The sequence below is a fragment of the Streptopelia decaocto genome, assembly GCF_964273445.1.
Source record: "Streptopelia decaocto genome assembly, chromosome: 9".
NCBI lineage: Eukaryota > Metazoa > Chordata > Aves > Columbiformes > Columbidae > Streptopelia > Streptopelia decaocto.
The window spans coordinates 7,076,957-7,091,213 of record NC_138664.1 but is presented as its reverse complement, the minus strand read 5'-3'; the positions used below and the strand labels follow the sequence as shown (position 1 = coordinate 7,091,213).

The following is a 14,257-nucleotide window of genomic DNA, read 5'->3' as shown; positions in this document are numbered from 1 at the left end:
ATGCTCCTTTCTTCAAAGGCATAGATGCATCAAAACCAATGTAACAGGCATGAAAACTGGTTTCCTATATTCAGATGGTGACTGGAGACAAGACATTGCACCATCTCAACCTAATTTTCCAGCTCATGAAAGACATACAGTGCAACAGCAAGCACACACTTAGAAACAAACACGAGTGACTGGTTTAGTTAGTGGTGGAAAGGACATGTGAGAAGTCAGATGAAATGGTAACAAGTCACATTAGTTGCCTTTAGCAAGGCGACCATACTACTCCTGATCCATATTCCAACTTGACTCTTCATGTAACAGCAACCAAGCCCACAGGTGAGTGACAAACCAAACTAATCAAATGACTTCCACATGGATAGATAAAAAGTGAATGTCCCCATCTTTATATTTTCTTCCAAAAAAAACATAAGCTCATATATTTAAAAAAAAAAAAAACAAAAACAAAAAAAAAACACAACAAAACAAACTACTTCTCCTAACATGCAAAAATGGAGCACAGGAAGTTAGTAAGTGTTAAGAACTTCATTTTAAACCAAAGCTAACTGCAGAAGAGATTGACATACAAAAAACAGTTTTAAAATGTCTTTATGGTTTTGAGTATCTACACTCTAACATCAATTTATTCTGCATGTGTATAGCTCTAACCTCATTTTAGTCTAAAAGCCAACTCCACCACTGTTGTTCCCCAATAACCCTGGCGAGATTGTCACAAGTGAAGCAGAAATTACCCACAGTACAGCAAAAATCAGTGGAGCCATCTAGTGGTCTCTGCCTCAACATCCCAGGTTCCCCATCCCCATTTCAAAATCACCACTTAAAGCAAAGCAAACAGCGATGGCACCAGCGCAACAAACCTCAGTCTGACTTTGACAACTGCCCATATGTCCTGTTCTACATTTCTCTATAGACTTCCTTGTTTTAAATACAATGGCAGGTAAGTACAGCACATAGAAGTGGAATGCAGGATCTGGAAATTCACTTTGCTTTGCATTGTGCAACATGTGTAGCTGTAGTAGTATTTAATTATGGGATCTTCACATTTTCAGAACCAGAAACTGAACACTGAAGTTTGCAGAAATTCTTTTTTTCAAGCATTCAACTCCTCAGTTAAGACAGGAATTGAATATTTTGCAAGATGTTCTTCCCCACACTCAACTGAAGAAAGTTTGGGGATTTTATTTGTTTGTGGGTTTGTTTTTTTTTCCCCTCCCCAGTCCTTATTGGTATACTATCCTAATTTCAAATCCATTTGGGCATTTGAAGAAAAATTAAAACTTCTTGTATTTTTTAATGCTAATGCCTTGACTGAGGTACCAAAATATGAAAAATAAAACACCACAAAGTTTTCCATTATTGTCACTATCAAATATCCAGAAGTACTAACATGAGTGCAGTGGAAACCCTATAAATAAGACCTTTAAAATATTTTTTATAGTTATCGGAAGAAACGTAAGTAAATTTAATTACTGGCATCAGCTTTACCCATCTTTCAAAAACATAATTTAGTTACATATTAGTCAACCTTGAAAGGCCCCTTTCAGTTGGGTTAGCTTTCCGCCTTGGACACTAATGAGATCTGCCAAAAGCAATTTAAGGGCAAGTTTCCCTATTAGGTTCACCTACATTTGGTTGTACCAAAAACTTTGCAAGTAACCCCACCACATTCATTTTAAACTCTTCTCTTGACCTTGTAAATTAATTAACAGTAAACAGAACTGATGATACATTATAATTAAGAACGTGCTACAACAGCCCTTGTTCTAAAAGTTATTCATACATCAAAAAGATGCCACAGTAATGGCCAAAATATTAATAGCAATCTACTATTTTTCATGTGAAATCTACATTTGCTTTAAGACTTCACAGCATTTGTTTACTTATGAATTAAGGCACTTTTTGCTAAGAAGCTTCAATAATGTTGCAAAAATATACTCCTTCTCCACCAAGACATATGCAGTGATCCTACACTTAAGGTAGCTATTGAATAGCCCACATTTTTTACTAGATAGCATGAGTACTTAATTCCTTCTATACCACCAGTCAGGCATCATCCTGTTTTGCAAACATTATTATCCACTTTTTACTGTAATTGTTTCCAAACACAGTGTTCTGGTCATGATAAATGAGGTACCTGAATAATCATGTAGTACTTTCAAAGTTGCCTTCAAAGCTCTTGCAGTACATTGACACTATCAACAGAGGCAAACTATTCCCAACCTCGCCCCAAGGCTTAAGGCAACAGTTTTGCAACATGAGTTTACAAAGTTGTTCTCTTCAGGTTTTTTTTTTTGTAATTCCTTACTTGTTGCACTATTACTAGATCACAACAATAAAAGACATCCCTCATGGCCAAAACCATGGCCTGAGCAATTTCATGTCTACTGAAACCTTGCAGTTTTTCAGTATGAGACTGTGTGAGACACCAAGACATTTACAAAGTTTTCCAGAGTGAAATCTCTCACACTCTGAGAGATTAAAGGTGACATTAACTGCAAGGCTAGGGAATTTTCAGCTCCCTCTGTTGGAGGGAAGCATGGACAGAATGAGGTTCTGAGCAAAGCAAATCTGAAGTTCTACACTTCAAAGTTCATTAAAGCAAGATTTTATTCTCAAAGACATGCTTCTGGTAACTTTTACACTAGAGGAAAAAGCACACGTGCCCTTCATTGAAATCTAAAGTTCATAATGATGTTTTATCTAATTTTTAAAAGTATCTAAGTTCTCTGGGCAGTCCTAAACACACTTTCACTGCTATCAGATATGCAGTAAGCACAGCAGTAAAAGCGTAAGTCATGTATGATCAGGTATTTTTATCTAAGAAATGCTGTTTACCAGGTTTCTCATAGATTAATTTCAGGTAAGATCTGACTTTATTCACAGATGCACTCTGTTGTGGGTATTACTTTTAAATAATAAATTTATTGCATTAATGCAAAGTATGCCAAGTTCAATAAAGTTCCTGGTGTTTTCAAATATTTCCTCCCTTCTATTAAAAATAAATAAATAAAAATCAGTGCTTCAACTAAACGTTATCTATGTTGACCAGAGAGGGTAACATTACATCTTTCAAGATCCATACATTTGGATGTTTTTAAAAACATATTTCGAGGCAACTTCTTTTGACAGCAACTCTTTTTCAGTCAAAGAGTTTCATATTCATCCCTTCCTTTAGATAAGGATTATAAAACAGAGAAGGACAAAAGAATTAGTATGTAACCGAAAAGCCAAATTCCTGCTCAAGAAACCAGATCCAACAACGGCTAACTTAAAAACCCAGGAGAGAAAACAGAAGAAACACAAAAGATGTAGAAACAGATAAAAATTAATATAAAAATGGAACATGGGTCACATGTTTAGAGATTATAGCAAGTGACTGGCGAAAAAAGGTAACAGTGGACAGCATAGGAAGTTCTGAGGAATAGCTGAAAGGAGTAACATTTCCTCCTAACATAGCAAGAAATAGGCTGTTTTACATATCTGTAACGTGAAAAGTAATTTAGGACTTCTGAAAGAACAAAGTAGTAAAATTTACAGAACACAGCAGTAGAAGCGATAAAGCACTAATCAAAGATCATAAAAACTGAGCACATGAACACACAATAAGAACTCAATTCTTCAAAGTTCATAAATTCTACTCTTTTGCCTCAGGACTGAAAAATTGGTTCAAAATGAAACATACCAAAAGGGAGCACAAGGCTACGATAACACGGCCTGGTGAGGTTTGCACCTTACCCTCACACACTCACGTTTACTTTCAAAAGAGACCTACATTGGTCTCTACATCATGAGTAGATCGAAAGCAAGCATGGGAACTCTTCAGTACAAACTGGGAGTAATTGCTTTTCTACCACCTGAAGGCAGCTTAGATGGCAGTTTGTTCAAGGTGAGCACAGTTGTATGTGCCTGCAAACACACATCACTGCTGGACAGGTAAAAATCAGTAATCATCATCTATCCACTGATGCAAGGCAATATTTGCACCTTGGAACAGCATTTTCTCAAGCTGTCTGCAATCTAAGGCAGGCATTACTCAATCCGGTAGCATGTCATATTGAAAGAACTGTCTCCAAGAAACTGTCTCTTAAAGCATCTATTCCAAAGTATAGACCTACAGGAATAGAGCTTCCCACTAAAAAAAAGTTAATCATGTACATAAAATGCGATGGATCCCTAATCAAAAACGTAGAAGTAAGGAATCTGAATGTTAAGCAGACAGGATATCAGAAGGATTTCGGACTTTCCAGAGACAACTCCCAAGAGAGTCATGGAATGTGCTAGAGACAAAAGGTCATCAAAACCAAATTCTTTTAGTAAAGGAAACTGGATAAAATTTTATCTTCATATTCATCCAGCACAGAACCAAATGAATTTTTCTACTCAAGTCTGCCAATTTTGCATTTTGACTATATGAGGAATGGTTCCCAAATTAAGTCTACCAGCTAGCCGTTTAATACAGGAAACTGTATCACCATTACATGCCATTGCCTGCAGAGCTGAAGCTTTGTGAATGAAGAACAGAAACGGAACAATCATAGAACAGAAGACAGTTACTATCTGCTCAAAGACCCTCACTGATCCTGACAGAGGCACAAAAGGACAACATGAATTGGTTGTAAAACAAGTTCTTCCTGCCATGATACTGTCCACACTATTTGTTATCCAAATTGTGTGTAGTAATTATCTGTAGAGACAGACATTTGTACACCAAGCCCTTCTGAACAAGCAGGTCTATGATTTAATAGTTCTCAACAATATATGGACTCAAATCACAGAAGCAGAAGACCAAAGAACTACAGTTAGATACAAAAGCTGTTCTCCAGCAAGACAGGTTGACAGTACTATCCAAGTACAGCTTCATTTCCCAAGAGCCCAGCAAGAATGTTCCTGTGTCCTTCTAACTGACTCTTCTAGAAACACACATGCACACACAGACATACTTGAAAGAACCTCAGGATGTACTCAGCCAAAAACTTCACCAAATTAAACATTATAGCCATGTGTGCTAGTACTTTTGTTTGTTTTAAAGCTAAAAAGTAAATGTTATTAGGAATAGCAACTTACCAGTGCTTCAACCAAGAGAAGTTATTTTGCTTACAGTGAGCAAATCAAGTCAACATATCTGTAGGGAAAATTATATATTAAACACTTGTATTAAAAGAAAATTGAAAAATAAAGACTAGAGCACTAGCCTAAGACTATTAAAAAAGCCCTATCCTCAAATGAAAACAAAACAAAAATATTCCCAGCAAAACACAGCATACAGTACAAAGCACTTTATAAAAAAATGTTAAGTATCTCTAGGCAACCTGTTATCCAAGAACCTGTGCAAACCACTTAAATTCAGATCCGTTCCTGTACGCAAATCCCTTGAGAAACAACGCAAAAAAACCCCCACAACTTTCTTGAAATTGTTGAAAAAGATCAGACATCAAAAGGAAGTATGCTGAAAGCAACTGATCTGCCCTTCGCATAAAAACAATTCAAATATATTTTACTAAGAGGTGGTATCAGATACAGTGAAAATATTTAATAACTTCATATGAAGTTATCTGCTTTGTATCTCAAAGTTACCGGTACATGGGCAATGCCCAAATTTGAAAATGCTTATTGGCAATCCACATCAATAAACATTCAATCAAAACCACCTCAAGCAGATGTAGTGAGATTAAAATAGCACCTAAAACAGGTCATGAATCCCCATTTTTTTTTAATTGTACATTTCAAGTGCATAAAGTCATCCGGGATCATGAGGCATACAAGTTGTTCACCTAACCTCAGAATGTACTTATATCGGAATATGGCCTCACATATGTACAAATTAATGAATCTATTCAGTGACATCATATTGTGCAGAACTATCTACAATCTTCTAAATTCTCCTCTTCAAACTGATAGCTACTGCTCAGATGGGTAGAAAGCAAGCTGTGATGAATAGAACTTTAATTTCTTTGTTCATGCAATTTACTTGAAATGATTAATATGGAAAAAGATCACTTTAGAAATGGGAAAAGATAAAAAAATTATAGTAGTAAACTGGGACAATCATGCAGAATATCCAAACGAAAGTGAAATTTAGAGGTTGAAAATATGCATTTAAAATGTGATCCAACAGCTGCTATTAAATGGAAGCACAAAACTGAAGTCCAAAATGGTGGACAGGCACTCCATAGAAGAAATGCAATGTGGGTGCTGGACTCGATGATCAAAGAGGCATCTACCAGTCACGCAAAGTGTAAGACATGAACTAGGCAAAGAGGTTTACTCATGCCCTTTACATCTCCTTCTGTCCTATATGTACCATTTCACTCAAAAAAGAAAAAAAAAAAAAGCCACATGGAAACTTTGATTTCAAAGACTAAAGTTAATGATGGAAAGATTCTCAGCTTACAGCTCTCTGCGTTTTTTAGTAATTTACAGCACAGTTAAACATCATCTGCATTCAAGTTGGTTCCTGTTTTCTTTAATTCTAGAGTTAGCATCCAGTTATGGTAATTTCACAAAAACTTTAATGTGGATATTTAATTTGGCTTTGTATAACCACAGAGGAACAGCTTCCTCTACTGAAAAACTTAAGACTCAACCAGAATGTGCTCTTTTGACTTCAGCAAAATTTTGCAAAAGGAATCTAATACATGTCAGGGTGGTGTCACGTACTAGTAGTATGACTTCTCTACTCTGAAGTGAATGGATGAACCAAAGAGTTTTGTAAAAACAGCACCAAGATGTTAATAACGTATAACACTTCATTCACGTGATCACACCAGGGATATTTTTTCTACCTTTTTAAAATATACCACTATATTTTGAGTCTTCAAATTTTAGTATACGAAAGACATTTTCTCCCAAAACACTGAATGCATCACAAAAACTGAAGGCCTACACCAAAAGCCATGAACTGTAAAGCTAGTAAATACAAGTTTCAGCTGAAAAAAGTTAGCCTTTCAGATCAACTCTTGTATTTCCTATTTAACATTCAATTCATTTAACAGGTGTCAAGGTAAAAAATCTTTTAATCAAACTACTCACAGTAATTGCTGTAGCCCACGTCATTAAAAAAAAAAATGCCCAATTTAAAGTAAACACATGGATTTACTTTTTATTTTTCCTTAGGTAGTCTTACAGTTGTGGCTTATATTTTTTTTTTTAAACTATAGAATGAGATGTCTTAAGTACAGCACAGCCTATGCTACAAAAAACATGCCTTGCATCATAGGTCCTTGACTCGTTCACCAGAATACTGGCACTGCTAGCTCTAAGAATCAGGAGAGTGTATCTCCTACAGTATGACATGAGACCAGGCGCTTTAAAGCTTTTCACTTGACAGCAGATTCTTCCTTGGGATAAACTAAACTATTTCAGCAAAGCTGATGCATATCACCATATCCATGTTTTTCCATATAAGCTGCCAATGCTACGAATTAATTTTACGAGACTATTTAACATGGCTTTATATCACCATAGTTAATAAGAGCGTTCTTCTGACCTCATCAATCCTCAGTGTGCTGCACGGTGGTCATAAACTTGAAACTCCCCAGCAGTGCGCACCTAGCCTACTGAGGTCTACCTATCCTAAAGATCAAGCTGACATTTACTAGATGAAAACATGTTGTTCTTACCAGAAAAGGCAGTTCTGAAGAACTCACAACAGTAACAAGGGTCATTTAAAACTGTTTTTGTTATAATACCTGTTCAGCACAAACAGCATCATGACGATACAGGAAATATGTAAGACCACTGAGATCACAGTACTCAATTTCATATTCATCATTAAACGGTCAAGTCAATCAAGATCACTCTGCTCTTGAGTACTGGTTTTTCGGGGTTTTTTTATTAAGAGCAAGTCAATTAAAATTTGCAGCTGTAGACATTTAAAGATTTCATATTAGGAATACAAGTCTTCAGTTTGACACATTCAGCCCCACAATTACTATGAGAATTTTATGTGAATCAGGCTAGTCTTGTCTTTCCATAATAGACTGTGCAATATCTGGTGATTTTAATTCTCTAAATTGAAAATTCATGGGGGATTTCAAATATGTTCTGTTGTTCTTCTCAAGGTACCGATCACGACTTCTGATTCTCAGACTTCATATCAGACAGTTACACAATGAAGTTCTAGAATGTACCTAACAACCTTGTTCGTTAGTTGTGTTTTGCTGCAAGACACCCAGGGTGTACAGTACATGTCTAGTACCTATAAATATTATCCAGATTTTGTCTTGCACATCAGCAGTGCCTTACTGCAGATAAAGGATTTTTTACAACTTAAAGAGACATTTTTGAAAAGCTTGTGCAAAATTTGTATATGACTCCTCTCATGAACACGCTGAAGCCTTCATCCCAGCCAAACAGAACAGTTGCACTCAGGTAGCAGGTTCACAAGATCTGTATTCTAAATTATCATGATAAACTATGTAATTTTAAAAAACAAACTATCAAGATTACTTTTGAGATTCACGATACGCGTCTTCATGAAGACACCTTACGCTTTGAGGTCCTGAATGTACTCAAGTACATTAGCATGGTAAGCTGTGAAAAGCAACTAGTTAATACAGGCAAAGGAGATCCCCAACTTTTAATTACACAGTGGTGAAAGCATAACTCAATTGTAACGTATTACTCTGTCTCTAAATGCAGAACCTTAAAGTGTAAAAACAAAAGTAAGCTTATTTGTTTATACTGCAAGGACAGCAAGGTACTTCGTAACAACTCGGTGCAGGTTTAGCCTATTAGAGTAAAATTTAGACTGAAAAGAGTATTTTTAAGTTGGTTGTAAAAAAACAATTTATTGGAATGGAAAAGCTTATGAGTGTCACTTGCTAATGAACTAATACCTTGAACTGAAGGAAGAACGTTTCTTAAGTTTTATTAGACTGAATGTCCTTAGTGGCTATGACAATCCTCATTAGCACAGCTTTATTTTACGATGTGCTGACACGATCATTTCAGATTCTTAAAAAAAAGTCTTATTTATGAGTGACCATAAAAATCTTAGATGATGTGTAACGAGATATTAACATTACAGTATTTAGTACATACTAACAGTTTTTGAATGCACTAAAACTTGAAAGAAAATTCAACAAGGTAAAACATCGTAGTTTAAATATTCAATGTTTATTTTGCTAAAATATATTTACAGGATAATTTAAAAAACAAAACAAAACAAACACTAATGCAGTGTAACATACCTGGTACGCACAGTACAGAATTTTGCTCAAGGTCTTTTATCCAACCAGCCATCTGAATTTTTGGAAGCAAGAACAATATCCAGTAATAGCCTTTAAAGAAAAAAAAAACAACACACACACAAAAACAGGTTTGTCTGAAAACAAAGGCATGAGGCACATACAGATTTTACGTACAGTTCTAATGTTCTCAACTGATATAAACTTTTTCAAAACACATAAGGTATCTTACAATTAATACAAATTTCACCTATGGTACAAAACCGTAATATTCTATCCTTGCCACGCACTAGCCTTCAGGTCTCAAAAAATGAGAAACAGGCCCAAAAAATCTCCTTGTGTATGAACTCCTGAAGTCTAGGGTTATTACTCCCACATTCAAATTCTACAATATCCCCAAGCATTAATGTTACAAACTTATTAAGTACAAAAAACAAACATTTTTTAAGGTTCAATTCACATTTCCACTAGCAAAATGGGACATAAAGAACTTCTGGGTTTATACAAAAATACTGTAATTTCCCACCAAACACAATGCATATGAATGTATATACATATATGAAAAAAAAATCCACTTACTAAATAGCCTTAATAAACTAAAATTTATACAGAAGTAGCAGCACTAACATCAGCTTATTTTAAGGCAGTCTACCCATATATGAAAAAACAAACAAACTTTGAAGTCCACATAATCTATAAAATGCGTCCCCTCCAATTTTAAAATGAGATATTTTTTTTTCTCCCGTCTGCACAGTATTAAAAAGGCAAATCCCAAGATCACAGAAATAACAAGGAAATGAGCATACTACCACAAGTTATAACCACTCTTACCTAAGAAAATAACGTACGAACAATTCTTCTGGAAGCCAGTCAGGAAATAAGGTATTGTTCACGGAATTCTACCTAAAAAAGAAAGTATGAAAATTTTCAGCATTTTGCTTTAGAAAAGCAGAACAAGTCAGATGCTTGAACCTTATTGATCTTTAGGTAATTATTAAGTTCGGAAAACTTCTGATAGCAGTAACCGTATCTTTATAACTGAACTCTAAAAATAAAAGTACGGGTGGCTGTACGTACTTGGCTGAAGAAAAATACTGAAGAGTGACTGACGTACAACATGCATGATCTATATTTTTACATGAATAACTGCAGTCTCCTCTTCTGTCTCCCATTACTTTAATTGTGAATGACTTAGTCAAACCCATTTAAGACTTTTTTCTCTTAAGAGCAATTTATCATACAATACCTCTTATTCCTCATACTTTTTTCCACAATAAAGTCTTTAAAAAATGCTATGCAAAATTAAATAAAACCTCTAGTGAGAGGAAAGTAATTTTAAAATGGCTTCTGTTATCAGCTTCTCTGAATTTTTAGTCATAAGTTAGTCGATCCCTCCAAAAGACATCTTTTTGTCCTTCAGAATAGTTACAAAACCTTCAGCTTCTTTACCTTTAATCAGCCCAAACTATGCTCTTTAACACAAGGAACACCATATTTGCCCTACCTCTAACCAACTTTTCTTGCCCTTGGTGAAAACGCTTAACATTATATTTTACAGAAGTTATATTTATCACCGTTTATTTCATACCCTAGGACAAGTCTGGAATCATTCTGTAACTACGTGGGTAATTAAAAAAAAAATAAAATATAGCAACTATAAATTAAAATTCCTACACCTTATATATATATAAAAATGCAGAACAATGAAATAAAATATGTTAAGAATACAAGCAACTTCTTTTCAGAGACACTTAACTGCTGTTTTATTTTCAGAGGCTAAAGCAAGTTAAAAGCTATTTAAAAAACTATCCCTTTAAAAAAAAAAAAAAAAAAAAAGAAGAAATACAGTAGACACCCACCTACAGCTAGAACTTTCTTTTCAGAAAAGTGTGTATGTCAGAACCTGTTCTACACTGCAGAACTGTTGCTGGGGTTATAAAACCACCATAATCCAAATCTAAAATAAAGATACCGAGCACTTTCCATAAATGTGACTGAAGTCCAATGGTTGCTGAAACTTGTATTTATATTTCCACAAAAAGCCAGCTTTCATTGTTGTAATGATGGATTTGTATTTGCAGAGGAAAGTACCAAAAAACGTAGATTTACCTCCAATTGCAAAATTTAAAACCTGCAGAGTTTTATAATCCTGTACAAGCAGGATAAATCCAACAAATATGACTACACATAGTCTCCAATTAAAACTGAAGTCCTTAATATTTATCTCTTTCTTTACTACAGTGACTTTTTACATATTTGGAATTACAATTTTACTCTTAAACTGGTAATTGCAGAATGCGAGTCAATGCAAACATCAGCCATTCCATTTAAACTGGCATTTTTAGAAAGTCCTGCAATAGGTGTTGTACAACTTCTAAATTATTAAACATCAAAACAACGATAAAAATGCTACCTAAACAGAAATAATTCCAAGCTCCCTGCAAAAATGCATAAACTGAACACGAAAACCAAAACTGACACCCGATAAATGCTTTTTAAAAGCTTTATATGTGACACACAAACTCATTCGTTTCCTTATCGTGTGATTCGTACTTAAGTAACTACCTTTTCTTCTCGTAGTGTCGTCTAAATCATAACTGTATTTTGCCAACTTTAAACTGTAGACTTGGCATGACCGAGCTTTGTTTTTTTAATGCTTGTAAGTTTTTGTATTGCCGTTTTAATTGCAAAATCATATTGCACGTAATTCTTAGGAGTTTTCTTTAAAGTTCTGCACCTGAACTGCTGTTTTTCAAGCGAAATAAATTTCTATCTATTGTTTCAGTAAAGTACTAAGCTGTCTCATCCGCAGCCTGTTTTTTTCTTACTGGTTTAGAAAGAGTTAAAAGCCAACACCCCACAAAAAAAAAAAAAAAGGACCAAGTTTTATTTTTAAGAGAAAAGGACATGGCGTCTTTGTTCTTAACAAACTACGAAAACATATCCCCATCCGAGCAGCAATGGGCAACAAATGCTCTTTAAACAGATACGGACTTGGGGCTCAACATTTAACTGGTGATGTAGTAGAGTCTTCACCTCTCCCCCCTCCCTCCACTGCTGCATTGGAGTTACAAGCTGGTTTGCAGATGCCCCCCTTCCCTGCTGCACCGGAGGGGAGCAGGTCTGCAGCCCCCCCCTTCCCCACTGCTGCATTGGGGAACCCGCCTGGCGCTGCCCCCATCCTCCTTGCTGCGTTCTGGGGGGCCGGGGTGAGCGGAGCCCCCTCGGTGCTGCAGGGGCAGGGGGGAGGGGGAGCGCTCTGCAGCCCGGGAGCCGAGCGGTGTCACCGGGGCGGCCGCCGAGCTGGGGCTCCCGCGGCGGCACCGCTCCTCCCGCCGCTCCCTCCCCGAAACCGCGCGGCTCTCCCCTCATCCGAACGGGGTGACGGAGACACACGGGGGTCCCCGAGCCCCCCTGAGGCAGCGGGGGGGAAGGGGGGGGGCAGCAGGGAGAGGCAGGCGCCCCCTCCCCCTCCCGGCTCCAAGGACATTTTGTTTTTCCTCCCAAGGACAAAGGACAATGAGACGCGAGGAGACTCAGGCACTTACCCGGCAAAGAGCAGCCCCTCGGCAGGCAACGGGGACCCTGAGAACGGGGCGCTGCTCCCCCTCCTCGCCTTGGCCGCGGCGGAGGGCGGCCCCGCGCCCGCCTGGCGGCGGAGAGGCGCGGGCAGAGCTCCGGAGCCCGGCGCCATTGCCCTCCGCCCGTCGGCAGCCCCGCGCGGCAGCCCGGCTCGCCGCCCTCCGTCGCCCCAGAACCCCCAGAGTGCCGGGCCCGACTTGGCCCCCGAGACCGGCACCCGGAGCGCTCGCCGGGCCCCCCCGCTCCGAGCGGCGGGGAAGGCACCCGGGAGCCCGGCAGCAGCAGTGGCTGCTTCCCCGGCCATCTTGTGCCGTGTGTGAGAGAGTCTCTCCCGTCTCCTCTCAACTCCTTCCTCCCCTCCCCCCGCACAACATGGCCGCCCGCTCACTACTCACTGCGGCGAGGAAGGGGCGGGCCCGCGCGCCGGCCCCCCTACCTACGGCGCACGGCGCACCCCCCACCCTCCCCCCCCACACACACACTACGCCCCGCCCTCGGCTGCGCGCGCGCCGCGCGCCGCTCCCCATTGGCCCCGCCGCGCCCACCCGAGCGCGCGCACCGCTGCCATTGGCCGCGCCGCGCCCTCCTTCGACCTCCCCACCCCGCACGGTGGCCGCGGCTTCCCATTGGCTGAGCGCTCCGCCGCTCCTCCGCAGCCGAGTATTGGCGAGCGGCGCCGGCCGCTCCCCATTGGCTCCTGCCCGCCTTCTCGCGCCCCGCCCCGCCCTCCGCGGGCTCTCGCCCCGCCCTTCCAAGTCTCCCCTCAGCAGCAGGAGGGCGGCGGGGGCAGCACGCCGGCGGTGCTGGGTCGGGCTGACACCCCTTCCCCAGCTCCACCCCGCCTCATATGAGCCGTGACCCCGTCTTGGTCTGAGCACCACTTTCCAGCCCACGCTTCAGAACTCTCATCTCTCAGCCTGCACTGGTCTACAGTGAGGTTAAAACCTCCTAAACTGGCTTCTCAGAACCCCACACCTAACTGCCCAGTTTGCTGCCATTCCCACGAAAGGACTCTCGGTTCTCATTAGCCCTTGATTTGCAGCAGCTCACCCAGCAGCCAGGCCTGGGCATCACCTCCACCCCACCATGGGAAGTGGTGCCACAAAACCCCTTGTTCTGTTGTCCTGGGCTGCCCGGGGCTTCCTCTGCCTTGTACATTCTCAACCTGCTCCTAAACCCTGCTGGTGGAAAGAGCCAGAGTGACCACAGGACCTCTGTCAGCAGCATCAAGCCCAGTCCTCATTAGCGCATCTCAAAAACACCACAGACACCCAAATAAAACTGAGTACAGTGCTTTTTTTAAGCCAACACCATAGAAACTGTCTTGTACGCCAACCTCACCAGGACACCGTCTCCTATTTTGACTGCTGCCACAGAAAGCACTTCAGATAGCAGCAGGACAGAGAGGCATACCCCACATTCTCAGTCGCTGTCAGAAAGGCCTGTCCTCAGCCAGTCAGTTACGATGTTCCTCTGCGAGA

General features: G+C 39.7%; 1 protein-coding gene across 16 annotated transcripts in view; it reads right to left on the bottom strand.

The window, feature by feature from the left end:
- The window catches only part of CHD2 (chromodomain helicase DNA binding protein 2), a 93,752-nt gene that overhangs the window by 58,609 nt on the left and 20,886 nt on the right, over nucleotides 1–14,257 (bottom strand). For 11 of the 16 annotated variants that reach the window (XM_082060600.1, XM_082060601.1, XM_082060603.1 and 8 more), the window contains 3 exons: nucleotides 10,026–10,097; nucleotides 9,198–9,287; nucleotides 5,071–5,128 (listed from right to left, as the gene is read on the bottom strand). The gene's annotated coding sequence lies outside the window, so the exon portion shown is untranslated. Of the gene's footprint in view, nucleotides 1–5,070; nucleotides 5,129–9,197; nucleotides 9,288–10,025; nucleotides 10,098–12,742; nucleotides 13,185–14,257 lie in introns of those variants that run through there. The other 5 variants (XM_082060592.1, XM_082060588.1, XM_082060595.1 and 2 more) reach the window with 2 other exon arrangements.